The 21,428-nt window shown below is 37.5% G+C and overlaps 1 long non-coding RNA gene across 4 annotated transcripts in view; it reads left to right on the top strand.

Moving 5' to 3' along the window:
- The first annotated feature begins 1,165 nt into the window (after nt 1-1,165).
- The window catches only part of LOC125180526 (uncharacterized), a 28,552-nt gene continuing 8,289 nt past the window's right edge, over nt 1,166-21,428 (top strand). The window contains exons 1-7 of one of the 4 annotated variants that reach the window (XR_010832868.1): nt 1,166-2,295; nt 5,755-5,927; nt 9,649-9,729; nt 9,828-9,946; nt 16,833-16,868; nt 18,921-18,988; nt 20,216-20,497. This is a non-coding gene — a long non-coding RNA (uncharacterized lncRNA). Of the gene's footprint in view, nt 2,296-5,754; nt 5,928-9,648; nt 9,730-9,827; nt 9,947-16,832; nt 16,869-18,920; nt 20,498-21,428 lie in introns of all 4 variants that reach the window. The other 3 variants (XR_010832866.1, XR_010832865.1, XR_010832867.1) reach the window with 3 other exon arrangements.

Here is a 21,428-nt window from a genome sequence, read left to right on the forward strand (position 1 = left end):
CCCTTGTCTAAAATTGATCTGGAGGTGAAGACCGTTTCCTTGCTTTGTCCAGTGCCAACACTATGCTTGTATTGCTCTGGATTGAGACTAGTTCATAGCTTGTTCTCCAGGAGCAGACAGATAGACCATAGTCAATTCTACCACTATGGAACAAAATGTCCTCATCTTCAACATTTCAAGAGCAAGGGAATTGAACCTGTTGAGTTCCATGTGTATAGAGTTACTGGCGTGTTAAATAGTCTGCAGCTTTCCCACCAGGACCACCTAACCCAGTGTGGGTGTTCCCAGGTTTAGCTATGTATAGGAGATCCCAAATTAGAAGCTTATCATCAGAGATACCGAGACAAAGGAGACTTGAATTATGCCTGAGGCAGACAGCATGGATGATGGGATGAAATGAGAGCCTTCCGTTAGAAGAAATTTGACAAAGCAGGTATAGCAGAGTAACAGGTACCACAACAGCTAAATATATTAAAGCAAGACAAGAAAGGGCGAGAGAATTTTTTACAAGCGGGGTAAAAATAATGGTATTACAGTATCCTTGTATACTGAGGGAGTGGCTTTTTTGTCATACTCAGCCAGTTGTGACACTGAGCAGTGAGACCGCAGTACCACAAAGCCACCCGTGGCACTGTAAAGTGAGGATGCGGCAACGACGGTTTTGTGAATCCCGGAAGCTCCTCTTTAATGACTAAATTGTTATTAGCTCTTTGAGACTGAGTACCATTTGGATAATTGGCAAGTGGACTGTGACCTGAAGTGCTGATAAAACGGGGGGAATTCATTCAAAATTCTTTTCAGTTTTCCTCCATACTGCCTTTGTTTCATGTTCACACAACTCAATCTAAAACATGAATCATTATTTTCATTTTTAAAAAAATCATAATTGGCATAATTTGAAGAAAAAAAGAAAAAGTAGCAACACTTGTTAATGTGGGCAGAATTCAATTAATGAAATACCAAACCACATATATAGTTACTGATTTGTTTCTAAAATACAGTGTTGTACATTAATGGGCAAATATATTGTCTTTTGTGGTCAGTCTTTTAAAGACAGCAGGGTTTATCCATTCTACTCCATTTTTTAATCTTTGGTCTTATCCACACTTTGAAAACAAAGAGCCCAATCCTTTGTCTGAAACTGGTAGGAATTTTGCCCAAAATCACATTTCATAGAATATGAAGAATATTATTTAAGTAACATTGCAATGATGCCTGGCATATATATATATATATAAAGAGAACTTTTCATGGGACATTAAAAAGTCTGTGTCACTTACTCCAGACACTTCCCATTAACAAAGGAAGCTGGTAGATTTGTCATTACTCTTTGAGAAACCAGCCTGCAGACCCAAGAGGACCTGTGCCTCGCCTTGACAGCACTGTGCAGCTTCTGGAGGGCTTCATGTGAAGGTGTAGGTACACATCCTTTTCAATGTCCAAAATTGGGCTATTCATGTATATGATCCCTATGCTCTTTTTAGGGAAAAAAAAAAAAAAAAAAAAAAAAACACAAAACATTGGCAAAGACTGAGGGCTTAAATTGGCCAAGCTAGCTCCTTTCCTTTTGCCTCACACAGGTATCAGTCGGCAAATCCAAAGGAGTGGTAATGGCCAGCAGCAGAAAGCAGTGCAGCTGGGTCTGGAAGGGAACATGTAATCAGAAATACCTAGCTGCAATAAAAAATGGTGGTATTTTTACTAAGAGAGACGGTGTCCAGTATCACACTGCATTGTGCAGCCCTTCAGGAGGTTCAGAGAAGACAGACTTGTTTGCATGTAGAAGTCTTTCTGAATGAGCTATGTAGCCTGGGTCCCTGTCCTCCATTACACTGAATGCTTGCGGGGATTCGTGTTTTCATTTGAGCTTTACGGTTCAGTGTACGCCTTTGTAAAGGTCCATAAGGCAAACTGCTCAGGCTACGTTACTTATTTTTGCATAGTGCCAGAGAGTGTTTTGTGAAAGCCTTTTACAATCGGTTGTTCTTTCTAAACCCGGAGTGGTGTCAAATTATTTTAAAGAATTTCTAAATATTGTAACTTACCAGCTACTGTTCCTTTTGAAAGCAAAACAAATGGTTATGTGCAGCCCTTGAAATACTGCATTCATTTATCCCTCTCCAATCCCTGCTTAGCGCTCTACTTCGCAATGTGCTCAGAGGATGTGCATGGGCTCCTCCGCGCTCCTCACCTCCTCTCCCTAATGATGGATGCTGAACCAGCTCTGGAATGAAAGAGCTGCCCTGGAGCATTAGCAAGGCATGGCCACCCCTGGAAAAGGAGGGGAAACCCTGGGTGAGTACTTTGGGAAAAGAGACTGATGAGCAGCACCCTGAGATGGCCTTTGGTTGGTTTTGTTTTTCATTTGTTTGTAAAGTGAAATCACATGAAAACATAGCTTCACAGTTTACTTTAAATATATCCTGGCTGGAAGAATGTCTCAGCCTTAACTGCAGGTATAATAAAGGGAAAATGGCTTACTTCATATCTCTTGAAAATCTCTTTTTAATCCATTTTTTAAATTGCTTTAGGCTGCAAAGAAATTTGTATGATATTTTTTCTCATTCCCAGCCTGGCCCTCTCACTGCTGCTAGCTTTTACAAACTAATTTCCAAGTAGAGAAATTGTAATACTGCCTTCTTCGAGAGCTACAGAATTACTGCAGTTATTACTTGTCCAGTCATTTGTTCCTGTTTAGTTAGTAAGTGGAACATATCCTACAACTTTCTTCAGATAATGTTCCTCATTTTCCACATTTAAGGGGCCCCTATTGTATATAATCTCTCTACAAGATAAGAGTTTAGTAAAGAATTATTTCTAAATAAATATATGTTTGTCTATAACACCTGTTTTTATAGATTTTAGATGATTTTACTCTAATTTTTATATAAAAAGGAGATATAAAACTTCCTTCTGATATAATTAGAAACCTAAAATGTAAGTTTGCTCACTGAAAAGTATATCTTGGAGTTCTTTTGCAATACAAGTTAATTAACTGGATTTAGATATTTGCAAGATGATATATTTAATGGGATTACTGCTCATATAATGTTCTCAGTGACTGATTTGGAATCTAAGCTTAGGGAACAGAATACTGAATTTCCAGCTCTTTGAGAGTTAATGTTGTGTTAAAGGAAAGTACAATTTGAACCTTATTGTTCATGAATAGCGAAGTTATTCCAGTGAAATAGAGCCGGTGCCTACAAGGTCTACACGAGGCAGATGCATGAGCAGGAGTACGCAGACACCGGCATTCCTGCAAGTGCTCGGGGTACAGATATACCCACACCTGAACTCCTGGCAAGTTCAAGGCAATTGCATATCTCATCACAGCATAATGGCCCTTTATTCAGCCTGTCTCCCAAGTGGGGTCAATTAGAAGCTTTGGTCTGCAGGCTTAAAAATAAACACTCATGTTTTCGTTTATATTTAGAGTGAAAATGAGGACATGTGACCATGTCTGCTCTGCCTGCTTCTGTCATGTTTTGAAACAAATGTTTAATTTCTTCTTTCAAAACATCGATTGTCTTTTTGTTAGAAAAAGGTAGAAAGTTAAATGATAACTTGCTCTGAGGAAAAATACAATAGCCCCGACAAAGAATATTTCAGTGTGCCAATATATCCCACATTAGTGTCTATCTTCTTTTTAAGGCAAATATATTTCTCTGTGTCAATTTGGTTCACTACAATGTTAAAGTTTCACTCCTAACATAGGGTTTCTCTAATGAATATGATAATTTAAATCTTATGATCAGAGTACCACTTTTAAAAGAAATTTGACCGCTTTTTGTTTAAAAGCTATTAAGTGTTTCAATATTAGCTCAGTCAAATAACTATTGGATTGGGGAATTTATATTCTCACTTTAGTGAATGGCTGTGTAATTCTACAGTGCTTCTACATTGTAATATTTTTAAAAAATACTTCATAAGTAAAATGATAATTCATGTTTAACCAGGTAGATTTTAAAATTTAACCATTGTTCAAAAGCTCCAGTGAGTTCAAATGTTTTAACATTTTTATTTGTGAGTGTAATTTTATTTTTAAGCATTGCTAAAATGAAGTCTAAAATAATTAACTGGATAAAATCATTTATATGACGGTGGTTCACCTGTACACGTGCTGGAATGGGAATGAAAAGCCCATGAAGAGAAGGAAATTCTTACATACCTGGATGCCCCTTCCCAAAATATGAGCTAAAACACTATTGAGATAATACTGGCTTTGGTTGTTTTTGTTTTGTTTTGTTTTGTTTCCCCCCGACACACCAATTTTTGCTTATTTTGTTTCACACATTTTGCCATTAACAGAAGATCCTTGGGTTTGGATGTGATTATATGCTCTGATCAGAAGGTTTTAGCTCTATGAAACAGAAGCAGCGTGAAGTTACCTGTACAAGCAAAGTCAAAAACCATCTGTCAAATCAGAATTGTGCCAAGACAACTGTGATATCTGACATTTTACGACTACTACATTACAAGTATTCCATTCTAAGTATTTTAGTACTTGAATAAACCACACTTATTAAGCTAATTTTAGATCTGTTCTGTTTACAAATGCATAAAAATAATCCTGACAATTTTTCATGATTTGTCTGTAGTCAAGACAACTATGAAATACACCCTATGAATTGAAGCAATCACTGAATAGACCACAATAGATTAATAGTTTACAGAAATCTCTTAAAATACTCTCAGCTCATTTATTTGTGAAGAGTTTGTGATCTTGAACTATGATATTTTGTGATTTACCAGTAAAGGAATCCAAATCATGCCTTCATATTCCTGTCCTGTAGCATAATGTTCTTATTTCTGGTCATGGTTTTCACTGATGCAAAACGAGATACTGCCTTTCCTGGACTGAACAGCAATGCAACTGTATGAGGGGGAATTCCATAGCTAAGAGAGAGAGTGTTTTTCTCAGTTCTTCAGTTTATGCCATGCATATTATCACTGTATGCATCACAGGAAGAAACTGTGGTAATTTAACATCTTTCTTCCAAGAAAGAGAGTCTTCATGAACTAGCAACGTCAGGTTTTTGTGATGAAGATTTTCCATCTTTAGCTCTTTTCAAAATACAGCCAGTTGTGGAAATAGCAAGCAGACTTTAAGAGTGCACAGCAATATCCAGTATCCAAGAACAGCATCTGCAATGTCAATGTTAAAAGATAAAGAGGATTTCTGCTACGTGGGATTCAGTGAATCCACTGCAATTTGTCAAGAACTCTGCTACAAGCAATCTTGGTTCTTTTCTTTTGCACTGAACACGTGGAATTAGTGTTCTCCAGGAAGAAGATATAGTCAAACACACAGAGAGCAGGGAGATAATGAATTACTGCTTAGATAAAGGAGATTTGATCAACATATATGAGAGAACTTGGCCAAGGATGGTACTTCTGATTCAACAATGTTGATATCAGTTATGCTTAGGAAGTTTCTGTCAGCTGAGACTAAAGGCAGTTGTTTGCACACAGCTATAATAGCAGTGAAAATATATATACATATTCCAAGTTAGTTCATTAGTCTGAATAGTCTTCTGTTAACAAGAAACATAAAATGAGATCAGACTTGAGGAACTTTGAAGAAACCTTGTACAAGACATGCTCCATCAGAGCACACCGCTTGTCATAACTGAAGTGCTTTTGCAAGTCAGGTGTTGCCAGAACATCTGAAAATGTTTTGACAGTATCAAAACACATCTTTTGGAATGAACCGATAATGCTATTTTGGCTTTGAATATTTTTTTTTTCTTTCAGTTTCCTGTTTCATTGAAAGAGAATAAGCTGAACAGAAGCTAAGTGTAACAGAACATCTGTGTGTAAATTAGTGCAGTTTTTCTCCAGACACTGAAAGAACAGAAGTTACAAGCTTATCTTGACAGATGTATTTTACAGCTATCTTCTATCTTACGTCTTCTTTCTACAGAGAGGTGAGAAAAATGCACTAAGTTGTGCTATTGAAAAGGCAATATCTGAAAGTATTGAAAAATTTGTTGCTGTTTTAGTCCAAAAATAATGTCATTCAGTATTAATAGCAATTTAGAAAGCACAAAATGAAGCTAGAACATTTGTAAAAATAATCATCCATTACACATATTAATTGACAGTGCTCTCCAGGAATTAATTAATATGAGCACAGGATCTGGCAGCTATGGCAGACAGTGATGCTCTCCTCTGAGAAGCGGGAACATGCGGTGCTGGTGCAAGGCAACAGCATTCTCAGGCTCCTAGGGGAGTGCCATGAATGTTTTTTCAAAGGCATCATCTGTCCTTGCAAAGGGGCACTGGAGATCCTCGGATCAGGCCTGAAGGCAGTTAGGTATCCATTGTTTTAATTACAGCCCAAACATAACCTGCAAATGGACGAGTCATAGGGAATGCATTTGGCAACCTAGGGCAGGCAGCTTTTCCCAAAATGAGAGCCTGTGGAAAGCTGTTTTCATCTTCCCAAGCTACTGGCCTTATGGACTTCAGCACAAATAAGTTTCCAAATAATGAATCTGCAGTTCAGTTTCTGGCCAAGGCGAATGAGCACACGTTAACTCATTCAGAAAGGAGATGAAAAGCTCACATTCAGGATGCATTAATCTGAAAACAAGTGTACTTTTGTGTCTGGGGAGTATTATTTTCATTGCCATCAATTTAGAACATAGATAGACTGTGATTCTAGCTTCACTATCAGGTTGCCCCGCAGGCTGAGACCCCTCACCAGGCCACTCTATTTAATTTAGAATAATCTAAAGCTAAGTAAAACTTTGTACCCTCTCTGATTTCTCCCTATAATCAGGAACACTCTGATTTCCCCTTCCCCAGTGACCCAGTCTGAGTGGCTGGGGAGATGGGGGGAGAGGTACACAGCAAAGTGACCTCCAGGTAAAGGCAGTTGTTATTTGTGCCAGCTGACTGCCTATTAACAGGTGGTAAAAACGTTCAACCACATCTTCCTTAGCTGTTGTTCTGTTTGAACTTTCCTTCACTTTTATACTATTCTTTTAAAGGCAGCCTTTTACACTTCGATATGTGACTTTTCCAATGTGTTGCACATATCAATGGAGATAAATCTCCCACAGAGTAGAATAAAATTGGGGTAATGCTGCTTTTCCACAGTTCTCGTGATCCTAAGTTTGTAGTGAAATTTGGTGGGGCAGAAATTCGGCCCTGTAATTTTAATTTTAATCTGTTTCTTTCTTTGGTTTGCTCTGTTTTGATTTATTTTCCTTGAAACAAATTTTTTAGTAGGCTGGAGGAAGAAGTTGACAAAATAGTTCCCATAGGCAGATGCACTGAGGGCAAGATATATCCCTCTTTCTCAGCCTTCCTTTAGAAGAATGTAGCTTTGAAAGACATGGAGGGATCTGTGTGCACATGTGACATTACATACACATCCATAGTACAGAGATGAGCCTTAACATTTACTTATATTTTTGTGAAACATGCAGTGAGTAGGGTTATGGATATGGCCCATGGTTGTTGCACAGATTCTGATCTTAAAAATCAATTTTACTCAGTTTGCAATCAGATTTGTATATAAATTTTCATTTAATGCAGTTCCACAGCTCTTAGAGAGATTGTTAGTGGCATCAATAGCTACAAGAGAATCTATTTTGGGAGATATCTCGTCAAGAAGAGTTCAACAACTTTGCTACGTATTTCTTTCTTTGTAATTTACAAAATCATCCATATGCAAGACCTTAAAGAAATATCTTTTGACAGTCTCTTGCTATCATTTCTGATAATTGGGGTTGGTTTGTTTTGCTTGCCCTCTCTCTTTGACAAGTGGAGAAGAAAAGAATCTTCCTAGTAATGGTCCTCAGCTGGCAAACACTCAGCAAGTGAACAAACAGGTTCCCATGCCTAAAGAACCAGACTGACATAGAGTTAAGGTTCTTAACTTCTTATTTGACAAAGTAACAAGACTCAAGCTGCCTATGACTCAAACTTCTACAAAGCAAAATGTATGGTCTCTAGTCACAGGCAAGAAAAAATGATCTGCAGCAGTACTAAGTTTAAATCAGTAAGTTTGTTTGATAGTAACAGAAGTACTTGAGGTGCAATTCTCTAGCGCGAACTCAGATACAAGTGGTTTTTCCTGTCTAGTCCTTTTTTTTTTTTGACAGTTGTTCAGACTCTTTACCCAAGTACACCAAATATAACCACCACATCTGGAATTTTCTTCTTCCTTTCATCACTTACAGGACAAACAATTTTTATTGTCCCATCTAATGTAACTGTGGGTCAGTCATCTCATTTTCCTCATAGATGATTAATTCACCTATATTATTTATCTCATTTTGGTCCAATGACAAAGATCATAGAGGGACTCTCGTATAATTTCCCCAATGAAGCCACCATATTGCTAATTAAAATGAAAAGAGCCTGATTATGTTTCTCTTAAAAAATATATTTTTTTTCTGGCTTAGAGATATAATGCAAAAAAAAGTAAAAATTCTTATTTTTGTGTGGTGGCTCACAAACCCTGCATGAACATGAGTTTTATGAGTGTAAAACTGCCAAACCAAAGCCAGGGTTGAAACTCTCAGGGGTCTGAATATTGAGCAAAAGAGAGAAATGAAACAGCTGAGATACTGCACTGAAAAACATATGTGCTGTACTTACACATTTACCAATGTTCTAAAGATTTTCAGATATGTAGCTGCTCTCTTGAACATTATCTGCACAGTTGCCTGGAGTTGTAACATAGCTGCAGAAGACATTTTGGTTTATAAATTAAATTACACACCATTGCAAAGAAGTTTATAAACGGGTATTTATTCCTTAGACGGAAAGGACTTTGAAGGATTTCTACCAGCCTAATGGGTAAATAACAAGTTGTTCAAAAAACTGTTTATATGTACACGCCCAAGAGTATTTTTATTATCCTCTATTTTTTTGTCTTAAAACCCAAGAAATTGTGTTGAAACAATAATAATGTTGTCACACATATTGAAGACAGGAAATTCAAGGCTAGGGCTGACACTGGTCATAATTCAGCAGCTGACAGCTGTCAGCCTAATCATCCATTCACTGCTACCATCTCCATTATTTGAAATCTTTTTATTTCATTGAGTAATGCATGCTTGAATCAATCAGACATACGATACTGGCAAATGCTCCTGCATGTCCCATCCACTCCTGTAGATGTCAACAGCCAGACATCAAATAGTTAGTGTTCCTAGGGAAAGATTGGACTCTCCATGGCAGAAACCACAAACAATTCCTCCAACTTCAAGGGAATTAGCTATTTTTTATTTGTGGAGATTTGTGTCTTTTAGCTTAACATGGGCAGTTCTGCACCATGGTAAGAAATAACTAGGACTGCTCCACTCTTCTGTTTTATTTATTTTTTTATTTATTTACTTATTTTTCTGAACTGTATCTATTTGACCAATGCTTCATACTTACGTATGTAAGCATGTGTTTTATGTTGAGAGAAAATTACCTTATTAAAGGATGGAAGAAGAAAACTAATGTCAGAAAAAGAGAAAACGGATACCTGAATTGTACTGTACTGTGCATGAAGGGACTGGCAGAAAATACACGAATGAGGCCATCTAAAATCACATTGGGGTTGATGTAAACACTGCTAATATCAGAGGAGATTGTTCCCATCAACTTTGCTGAAAGCTGAATTTGAACTTTTGCAATTTTTAGATGTTCTTGCATCTTGGTGCCCATGGAAAACACAGATTGAGTGGTGAGTACCAGCAGTGAGGACACCGGCTCCTGTCAGAGGTATCCCTCCACATTTCTCCTGCTACCCTGTTACTGCTGTTGTAGGATCCTCCCGGGTGGCTGGACAACTCAGTGAAATCTGTTTCCTAAAAAAACAGACAACCTAGGCTTTGGAGCAACTTCTGTGGAGTCCTACTGCTCTGGCTCCTGGTAACGTCTACGGGCTCCTCCAGTCCTTAGCAGGGACAGATGGCCAGAACTAAGGTTCACCCTCCTGGTAAGTGCTCTGAAGAGGAACGAGTGGGGCTTCTGCCTCTCTGGGCCTCCTTTTGCTGTTTTCTCCTCTTCCACTGCCTTTTCTCTAGGAGTCAAGATGACACTCAAATCTCTTCTAATCATGGCCTATCTCGTTCTAAATGGACAGTTATGTTGTTTTTGTATTCTTCCTATCTATCCTTTCTACCTTTCTTTCAGGTAGTTCTATTTGTTGCTATCACTTTTTTTTTTTTTACTTTTTTTTTTTATTTTTTTTTTCCCATAAATATTCTCTTTCAGCTCTTGATACCTCTTTTTGTTGCCAGAGTCATACATTCTGCCCCTTCTCACAGTAATCTCATGACCCTCAGGTAATATACAGTACTAAAATAGATGAAGTCTTTTCTCTTTCCTCAGACAGCACCTAGTTTCCAGCCCTGCTAACTTTATATGCCTGGGGTCAAGCTAAGATGAGTTCCACAGAAAAGATATTACTTTCTCGTTGGTAATTTAAGATTCAGATTGAGAGCCAAGGGTACAGCACTTTAAGAATAGCTATCCATGTAACAAATGCAGTTTGACTGTCAGGAGCACAGAGTAATCTTCTACCATTTTGTCAGAGACTCAAGTATACTGAAAAGGGTGAAAATGATGCTTTTGCAAGCAGACTCTTTAAATACAAGCATTTGACTAGATCTTTCTTTCTTTCTTTCTTTCTTTCTTTCTTTCTTTCTTTCTTTCTTTCTTTCTTTCTTTCTTTTTTTTCTTTCTTTCTTTTTCATTCGTTCCTTCTTTCCTTCTTTCCTTCTTTCTTTCTTTTCTTTCTTCCTTTCTTCCTTTCTTCCTTTCTTCCTTTCTTCCTTTCTTCTTTTTTTTCTTTTTTTTTTTATTTTGATGTCCGTGTGACATTCATGGGTGCAAATAAATTAAAACTGCATTGCTAGTTAAATGATTTGACAACATCCTTTCCTTTTAATACTATTCATATCTCTAGACAAAGCAAAAGAGAGATGTCTGAAGCTCACAATTTCATGTCTACAAACATCAGAGCCAATCCTGAGGAAGGAATTTTCATCACATAAGAACTTCTGAAATTTCAAAACTCAGTTGCACCTTTGAAAGGCTAGTGTCTGGTGAAAGCAATCGTTGTTCAGGTCCCTCTGCTAAAAACGCCTTTGCTGTCGGTGCTAACTCTTCTTCCTGTGCACAGGTTCTCTTTCATCTAGGTCAATGGGCACACGATGAATGCAAGTGAGAGTAGTCTGTTATTTATAAATCAATTATATTTAATGTACTTATATGCAAACATTTTTTATTTCACTCATGAGGGATAACTCATGGAGGAAAACATGCTTTTCTTCATCATGATATATAGCAGTTTCAAAGCTTGATGGTCTACTTGGTTCCCCACCATTCTGCAACCAAAAGTGTGGTATTATCTGCTTTCAGACAAACTTTGTGTCCAAAGTCATTTTCTTTCATGATGAAATAAGAATTATGTTCCATTCAAACAAAAAGGACTTTGGGCATTTATGCCACTGGGGGATCATGTCCCTATGCCTTCACATCTGCTTTAGCATTTTAAGTCATCCAAAAGCTTAGATCCATCCAAAGTTAAATTTGATTTAAAAATCCAAAACAGCTTCAAAAGATTTTCTACCTGAATATAGGCTTATGGATTATTTTTTTTTTGTTTCCAAGTCAAAAAGTAAATTTTACTATTTCAGATAAAATGCCAGCTGTTGTAAAGAAATAGGGCAGGGACAGTTATGCTAGAAGACCCCTTTCTTAGCTGTCTTAGCCATTAATCTGTTGCTACAGTGCTAGCCAGTGCTGTCATGATTTGTCCAAGTAGAATATGTTCCATTGTGTCATGACTAGTGCTGTATTAGTAAACACCATGTGCATGTTATTTTTGCTTTCTGAAGAAGGTCTAAGGGGAAACAAAGTATTTAATGAAAATGGTGTTTAGTCCTGAACTTAGCTTCACATTGTGGTAGAATGAAAATTAAAACTCACCTAAACACAGAAGGAAATGCTGCCAACCACAACTGAAGGATTAGTAAAAAGTGTTAAAATATTATATGAAAGTTTTAATTACACAGAAAAAAATATAAAATGCCCAGTAATTACAGTATATTGATTCCATTTTTTTTTCTTGAAATGCTAAAACTATTTCAACACACACAGAATCAATAAACATAATTAAAATATGAGCTCATCAAAACAGTAATTAAATGTACTTAACAGCTTTTGTGGCTTTTCTCCATATGGTTACTGTGGGAGTGTGAATCTGGCTTGCTAGATAAATGTAACAAAATAAAGTGAAAGCCTGGGAAAAGATTACTGTGGTATCATAAGCAAATACAATAAAGTCTAACTCTATAATAAGTTCCAATAAATCAAGAACTTGACAAAGGAAGCAGTGTTTACAATTATTAGAGAGAAATTCTGGATGTTTTTTATTTTTTATGAGATTAACACTATCATGGACATAATATAGAAGCCAAATCAAATCTTTCCTCCATCATTAAAGCTGTTCTACTAGAACATATTCTGTCCAATGAGAGCTATTTTGGCATGTTTCTGGCATGTTGGTGTTAGTGACAAATCACTTGACAGCTGTCATTCAGGGGGCAATCCACATCAAGGACCTAATACAGCTGCTCTGAGCCGCCCTTTGGAGCAGCAAAGCTCCCCTCAGTGCTTAGATAAGAAGCATGACTGCCAAGCAGAAAGTAAATTAGATGTTTGGAGCAGGGTGTGTGGATGCATTTTCGCCACCCTTCTCCCTACCTCCTCCCTGGCTGCATGTACAGCACTATGAAGAGGACAGAAAAATCAGTGGACAGTTCTTAAAAAAAATTGCACAGCTCCTCCTCTTTGGCTGCCTTTTCTGGAGTTCTCACTATGTCTCTCTGCCTTGTCTTCTGAGATCTTTCATAAATATGGCATTTAAATGCCATTTTTTGCATCATGTCTATAATAGTCATATGCAGGTCACATGCAGTGCATGTTATGTTATGTGTTTCTTGTATATAAAAGAAGTTGTACAGGTATTAAGGAAACTCTTACCACCCAGCACTCCCTTGACTGAACTGAGATTCTCACTGGCTTAACACGAAGACATTAAAGTAATCAGGGTGGATATTGTGTAGTAACAAAAATAAAAATCACAAGAGTGAAGAAGTGCAGACATACTATGTCTGCAATTAAAAAACATGAAATAAATTTATTTTTACAGTGCACAGGCACTATTGATGACTTTGGCTGTATAAATAAAGTAATTACTACCTCTTCTTTTCCCTAGTCAGCCTGAAAAAGCAACTACATTCTAAAATGTGATGCATAGCAGGGTATTGCAATGATATTCATAATTTTCTCAGTAGCTTATGGATGCTGTCACACCTCACACCTTAATATTTTAAAAATGTGAACATTTATTTTAAAAGCTTTGTTTAAATCCATCCCCCAAATCTCTGAAGCCAACTAAGTTCAGAGAAAAGAATAAGACAATACTTTAGAATTTCTTCTACATTTTTTCCAAAATCAATCACTAGAGCTTTTTCTCACCCAGATCAGGCTTCACCCCACAATGCATATACTTCTTCAACCCCTTGTAGGCTGAGACAAAATAAAAACTTTTAGATTGTGAAGTGGCATAAAAAGGCAAAAAAAAAAAAATCCTGTAAGCATACATGTGCATAGTCATTGTCTTCTGATCTGTAACACATCAAGTCTAAACGCTTAGCTGATTATTTGATGCTTTAGTTTCTTCTGTGAAAAGAGTTGGATACAGGTGTATCTGCTGCCTAACTGGACCAGCAGAAATCTTCAGCAGCATTTTCAGAGGTACTTCTTCAGCCAGGAATCTTACAGCAGTGGAAGGTCTTGTGATGTGTGAGACGTCTGCGTCCCTCAAACAAGATAAGTGGTCTCTACAGATGTTAGAAAAAAAAAATCCCTCAATTTTTCTTGAAAGTGTTCATAATTTTTGTTTCTTGTTGTTGAAAGTATGCAATCTTTCTATAAATAGGAGCTGGCCCATAACTTCTGAAACTGCAGTCCTATGGACCTTTTTAATGTTTAATGCAGGACTCAAATTGTGGTAATAGACTTATGTTATTCTCAAGCGACAGAATTACATTATATTACATTCCTTTACTTTTATCACATGAGCTAAGGAAAAGGCTCCCCCCCGCCCTAGTTCTCTGCAGATAAAAGCATACAGGTCATTCACCCCAGAATTATTTAAACAAAATCAAAGTCCTTCAAAATCCTACGATCTTTATCAGAATAAAGCACTAAGTCTATTGGCTACTATTCGAAAACCAGTCAATATGTTTCTGTCTTTAGACACCTGTTAGAAAATTTGAGCTAGCACTTTTACACCTGAAGAACAGAGAGTGATAATCTGTTACTGGACCTTGATGTAAATTGTTTCCTGCTTCTAACTGAATATAGCACCCTATTGCCTCTCTCAGATGGTGCTATGACTTTATTAGACTCTGCATCCAGTTTCCACATCTTGTATTATGTTGCCAAGTAGGAGACAAAATGTCTAGTAATTAAGGCTGCTTTTAAAGTTGAAGAGGGCCTTTTAAAAGGCCAAGATTGAAATGGAAGATTGAAGACAAAAATATCTTTAATGAAAATAATCGAAAGGGAAAAAAAAAGTAAAAGGTTTATTTTAGACTTGGCCTGAATATTGAATTACTATGGATTTAAAATATTCAGCAGACATTAATAACTAGGAAACAAATATTTGGCAAATTAGGCATTGTGACCAGGAGCTTCATCATCCTTACAAATAAGTTTTGTAGGCACATTGATTTTTTTTTTCTCCTAAATCAGCCAACTAAATATAAGACCACTTGATATTGCAAGCATATATTGTCAAAGGAAAATCTCTCTAGTGATCTATGCTGTCTGCATTAATAAGGCTTTCATTTTTAGCAAGAAACTTTTTAGCAAGTTTCTATAGTAATTAATAAGGTAACCTAGGTAATTAATAATAATAGTAATTAATAATAATAGTAATTAATAAGGTAACAAACAACGACAACAAAACTCTGCATTATGAGAAGGACGCAGTGTGATATGGCCAATCTACCACTTTTAGCCATTCATAACTCTGTTCAATTTTTCATAGCCCCAAAGGCATGGACTGTGTGGATGACACTTTATTTGCAGAAGATCACAGATTCTCAGCCAGTTTTCCAGAAGTATCCATGAGTAGGGCCAGCCTGACATAAGGTTTTGGTGCATGCATGACCTTTCTCATCGCTGCTACCATTGACGTTAGTAAGGTTTTTCTGTTTATAGTAAGCTATGTTGAATTAGACCAGGCTTTAGACATTTTGATGCAGGTATCTTGTGGTCATATTTTCCTTTGTAAGGTAATTTCTTTGATAGGGCTACATCTCTTGTTGCTGTTTGATTTGATTCCTGCAGGGATGTACCCGAGAACAGGAGCATAAGGAGCTGCCAGGCCCCTGTTTTCACGCAGTACAAAGGTATATCCATTATCAATGATTTCTCATTACAAACAAATTAAATATTTAGATTCTGGAATGTTTTGTTTGGCTAGAAATGCCAAAGTGAAGGTTTTATTGCTTCCTAATTAGCAGGCATTACACAATTTGTATTACATGATTTTTTAGATATTGCAAGTTGCTTTTCCTTATTTGAGACAAAACTAAAGTTAACTTTGGCATTTATCATAGGACATCTTTTACATAAGATGGAGATGGCTGAGAAAAGTATCTAATGTAGGGACAGGAAAGACGCAGGTGTAAAAAACATGGTGACCCTTCTGTAGGGGAATGAACATTGTTACAGTGCACCATTTAGTTTTTAGATCTATTTCCTATTTTATGACAGTCTGAGGAGAACCTGGCTAGGCATTTCCAGGCCCTATGTTTAATAGGAAAATATGTATTCTGTGTTTTTGAAACATTAGTTTGGTGTATTGTGTGTTGCTTTTTTTTCTCTGAAAAAAAAAAAATGTAACCTGACTTTTAAAATCTGGCATATAGGTAAGAAAAATGAAGAACATCTGCCTAGCTTTGGTTTTAGAGGGGAGGAAAAAAATGTAGCAATAAAGCTTTGACAGTTTGAAAAAGTGTAGTGAGCATGTGTAGTACGTTCATGTCTTATGAATTTGAGCATGCACACGTAGCTAAGAGCAGACCCAAGTTTTGAACCTCTGGCAGCAGGGCTGGCTCCCACCAGTCTCTACACAAACGTCGCGCCTCCATGCATGGCTAGTCCCATTGGCTTCAGAGACACTACTCATGGGAGTAAAGTAACTCATGCATTTAAGTGCTTGCTGGATTCAGGCCAAAAGCTTAATCTTTTCCATTTAATACCTTTTTCCTAAACTGATAACAGCCTTCGAGTTTTCAGTATCATGTGCAGCAGTTTAAATAATGTAGAACGAAGGGAAAAAAGTAAAATAACATCATTGTAATTTAAGGAGTATCATGAGATAAACAGCATAGCACAGGCACAGTTTTATTAGCATTAAGTAGCAATCTGCAAGGCTGCTGTATGTCACTGGTCTGAAGGCACTCTGTGTCTCTCAGGTTCTGAAAAAAAAACAGGTAGGGAGGATGGGCAGCTCTGAAAAGGCAGGCACATATTATCAGTGTAAAGCGAAGTGTACAAGATCATATTTTGTCTGACTTGACAGCAATTAAACAAAACTTGTCCTGTTTTTGAAACTCTATCAGGACAGGAGGGCAACAATATTCCCATAAAGCACACAGAATGTTGACAACCAAACCATAAATATGGTTTTTATTTTTTTTTTTTTAATTGTGATTTTCCATCAATGTTGGAGCATTCTAATCTTGCCCAGCTCCTGTACTAGCCTCCTTGTGATCTTACCTTCTTTTTTATTTCAGATGAGCTCTGAATGACGTTGCTAACCTCCATTAAAGGTGTTTCATTCTTTCTCCTGTTACCTCCTAAAAAGAATGTTACATATACAAGATGATGTTCCATTTTCTAGAAGGTGTTTTGTTGGGTTTCATTATTTATATAAAAGCTGTTCACATGCATGTTAGAGTAGGCAAAAATCAAAGGAACATGCTTTTTACCTGGAATGGAAAATATGTCAGCTTTGAATGATATTTATTTCCTTTGTGTTGGTGGTCCTTCAAGAAACAAGATGGGGAGTGAAGTTCTCTCTGCAGTGTGGGTAAGGTTTGATTAGGAGTTGAAAAGTTCCCCTGTCCGTATGGAATGGGAGTGCTGATAACCTTGTCCCACAGCTTCCCAGGCCTTTCAGACACACTAGGCTTCTCTGACCTCCCTACAGACCAAACCCATGAATTTTACTTGATACTCTCTTTGTGAGGAGTCTAGAGAAGGAGAAATTTGATGGGCTCAGAGAAACTTATCTACAGTAATAGTCAGATATGGAGTTTTATAAGGATTGATGGCTTTTTGCCCAGGAATGTTTCAATGACGTAGCCCAGACAGGGACTTCTCCCATGGGAAAAAGAGCAGGGGTAAATGGAAGGGGAGGAGATAGAGAAGAAAAGAAAAAAACATCTAGTATTTTTTGATTTTTTTGAGAATCAGATTGTATGTCTTTGGGTTTTCCTCACAAAAGAGAGAGAGAAAGTAAAACATAGAAGTAGGGTATTACCTGATATAATTAATAGCAATGATGCAATTTTAACATCATGTATTTATCAGCATTAAGGACACATATTTGATGGAAAAGAACTTAAGTATATTTTAAACGTGTATGATATGAAAATATGCAGGTCTACAATGTTCAATATAGATATATAATCTTTAAAAATATATTTGGTATTTAGCCGCACAGTTTTCATGTAGATTAACTGACTTATTTTTGCACAGTCACATCCTGAAGTATAATGTTAAAGAATATGTGGCTGAGCAGCTTCTTCCTGAACAAATGTAGAACTAGAGAAGTCTGTGGATGAGTAGTACAGGTAGCTACGTGAGGAAAAAGGTGATTAAAAGAGCCCAAGGAGGTGGGAACTTCTACAATCACACTGAAAACAATGGACAAAAGTTCCAGCAGAGCAAGCAAGGTGGAAATGGTCCCTGGTGACAAATTCTAATATATAACCATGCCATGTTACCACATAAGCCAAAGTGAATTCAAGTCAATGATAGCTCTACTTGTTCTGGTATCAGACCTGCATGTGCATGGGAGAAATGTGATGGGATCCTGTGACCTCCCAAAGGTGTTAGAAAAGGGAAACAATTTGTATAAATACAGAAATTCAACACCAGAAACAAAGTACTTACCTAATCAGTGAAATGAGCATCAAAATCAGTCTTCATGCTAAAGCTGGAAGGGTCTGGCATATTGAATAGAGCATGAATATCTTCAGGAATATGCCAGAAGCTAATTGGTTTAAGAAATCTGGCTGTATATAGAGACTATTACTCATAGATATCACGTTTTTCTGTTGCACAAATTATCTACAGTGCTCATGGTGTCTGCTCAAGGAAAAGTTTATTTTCATTCAGTCTTTTCTTTTCCCCTGACCTCAAAGGACTAATTAACAAAGTATTAGCATGTTTCTAAAATATGACTGAATTCATCTTCTTAAGAAAATGTACTGAAGAATGTACCCTATTATTAGAAATGACAGGATGTATATAGGGCCATATGTTTTCAAAGGGTTTTCTGTCAGTGTTAATCAAAACGTTGGAGAACTTATGAACATACTGAGCAGCACGTCAACCATATGGATAATATCTTTCTTTTAATACTGAGAATTTGAATTAATAATAAACATTGGAAAGTAACCTAAAATGAGACAGAAACAATAATATTAAGACCAGCACAAGCATAATATCACATCAGTCTGAAGACTCCTGGGTATTTTGAAAAATCCTATTGTGTGTTAATTCTGATCATGGAACTACATTCATTAATTTTTCTTAGTTTTGCTTGGAAAGGTAGCTCCAAAAATGTCATTTATTTTTACTGTTTTTTTTTACAGGACAGAGTTTGGCTCTTACAACATGCTATAGTAAGCATCAGCATCACGTGCTTGTCTGCCTGGTAAAGGTACATTTGTTACTGCAGTCATTTGTTATTAAAAAGGCACTGGAATATTTGTTTGATGAAACACGCGTGCACAAATCATTTCATGGACTTTGCAAGCAGAGGCAGGAAGAAAACTGAGCTTGTTTCTAAGTTTGCTAACCTGGAAAATGGATTGAGACCACATTATTTTGAATAACTCTCCAAGGGCTTAACGTCACGGACTTACCTGCTTTTACAGATGGTGAACTCTCTGAACTAAATACTGAGAAACCTGCTCCAGAGAAAATTAATGTTGCAAGTGCAGTTGTATCCTTCTACATCACTTACGGGCACATATGAGAGTTGCACGTATTGAAAATGCAAAAGTTTTAGTTGTTTGGTAACACAGCCCTGCACATCACAAGAGGTCAGTGGGGTCTGCTCCTGTCACCCCACTGTCCCCAGGCTGCTGGGCTCAGGTCCCTGTTTCACCACGGGGCTCCTCAGCCTCTGCCCAGGAAAAAGCTGTGCTGCTGCCTTGGCTGGCGACATGGTTGTGGTCTTTCTTGCTGGCCCATCATGACCTGGAAGGTTTTATTTTCACTGATACCAGCCCTGGTTTGTTTTCTCCTTAGTTAAATACAAAGTTACACTTAGAAGTTGGACTGCTCACATTGAGACGTAAAGCCTCGAGCTGCTGATAAGCACAATCTAGCCTTGGCAGGGTGAAAAACTGAATCTTCTAGCAGAGATAGGGAGAAGAGGAAATATAAAGTTAAGTCTTTGAAGCTATAAGTTGAGATCTTCCTATTATATAGCAAAGGCTTTTATTGGTAACTATCCATCTGCATCAGTTCCCAGCTTAGGAGAGAAATATTTTCCCTGACATTTTCTGCTTCATTTTTCCCTCGAGTCCACTCTTGCTTTCCAACTTCCTTTTCTGATGCTGGTTGAGAAGCATGTAACTACGGCTAGCACCTTCTGGCTGGTGACATTCCTCTTGCACCTGCTCTTTACTTTGGTTTTGGAGTAGCCACAGAGGACCCTATGACAAGGAGCAGAGCTCTTCCCTCCCTTCCCCTCTGCGCTATTCCATCAGCTTCTGCAATTTTGCTGTCAGTATTTGTTCTGCCACACAATAGCCTGTCCTGCAGATCTCAGGGGAGTTTCTCCTCCACCTAGGAATTAGTATCCACCTGCAAAATATCAGTAGAAAATATACATCAGCTTTATTTTCTTTCCTTGTTAAAAGAACCTTTTTTATTTCAGATGAAGTTCAAGTACCAGGGACCCTGCACATAACAAGACAAAAATCTGTGTGGCACCCTACAGTGAAAATCCCATTGCCTGCCGTTGAGGGGTACAAGAAAAAAAAGCTGTGCTCTGCCTGCTAAAGATGGGCTGCACTCGGGTGCAGAGCTCTTTCACAGGGCGCTCTCCCACCACGCCGTGACCCAGCCTCCTGCCCAGCCCCTTTAGGGTCTCCTGCAGTGATTCTGCCATGGATTACGGCTTCTCTCTTTCTGAATTTTCACAGATCCCAGTTCTCTGGTATGTCCCAAGAGTGCTTGAGCACTTTACTTCTGCTGTACAAACTATGAGAAAGATCTCAAAACTGGCATGTAGTTCCCATCAGCGAGGAGATTAGGGAGCCTTCTGTCAAGCAGATGTTCAGCTACAGGAGTGCTGCTGCATGAGGCCTTGTACTGATGCTGAAACTGATTCCCCTTGTCTCCAAATTATAAGAGGAGGTGTTAAAACCTAAATAAATAAAATATAACCATGAGTCAAAAGAGAAAAGGGGTGAAAAACATGCTTGTTAAAGAATCCAGGCAGCCTGGCAATTAGCTTCACCATGGCATAATCCTGATGAGCTTTCACATCTCCTATTACACTTGGTACACAGCGTTTGTTAGCATTTTACTCCATCTGCTCCTATACAATCTCCATCAGCTGAAGGAGGATATGGTTACTCCAGTCATTAAATGTTGATGATCCTTACAGGGTCCCAGTTGCTTGTGGCAGGTATCCATTATGTTAACTGTTCCTTCTCCTCACTCTTGGAGTTAATGTGTTTGGGTTTGTTTGTTTGTTTGTTTGTTTGTTTCACCCATGTGTTTGCTAATAATAAAATTACTGCTTTTTCGATTAAGATTTTAACATCAACATGACTTTTAAGTTCAGTTATATATATATATTTATTTATTTATATTAATACATTAACTTCTGGGAAACAGTGATCCACTATCCCTCATTAGAAAGGATATCTCTTCTTTTCAAACCAAATCTACTCCTATTCTTCTGAAAGGAAATAATATGCTTTCACTTTCCTTAAAGCCTGTTACTGCTAGATTTACGTGGATAAATATATTTGACATTCTTTGCCTTTCCATTTTTCTCTTGCCAGCAATGCCAAACAGACTGAAAAAGAGAATTAATTCATTATCCCAAGATCTGTAGTCTTCTGATTCTTGGACCGCAG

The sequence above is a fragment of the Anser cygnoides genome, chromosome 7 (assembly GCF_040182565.1).
Source record: "Anser cygnoides isolate HZ-2024a breed goose chromosome 7, Taihu_goose_T2T_genome, whole genome shotgun sequence".
NCBI lineage: Eukaryota > Metazoa > Chordata > Aves > Anseriformes > Anatidae > Anser > Anser cygnoides.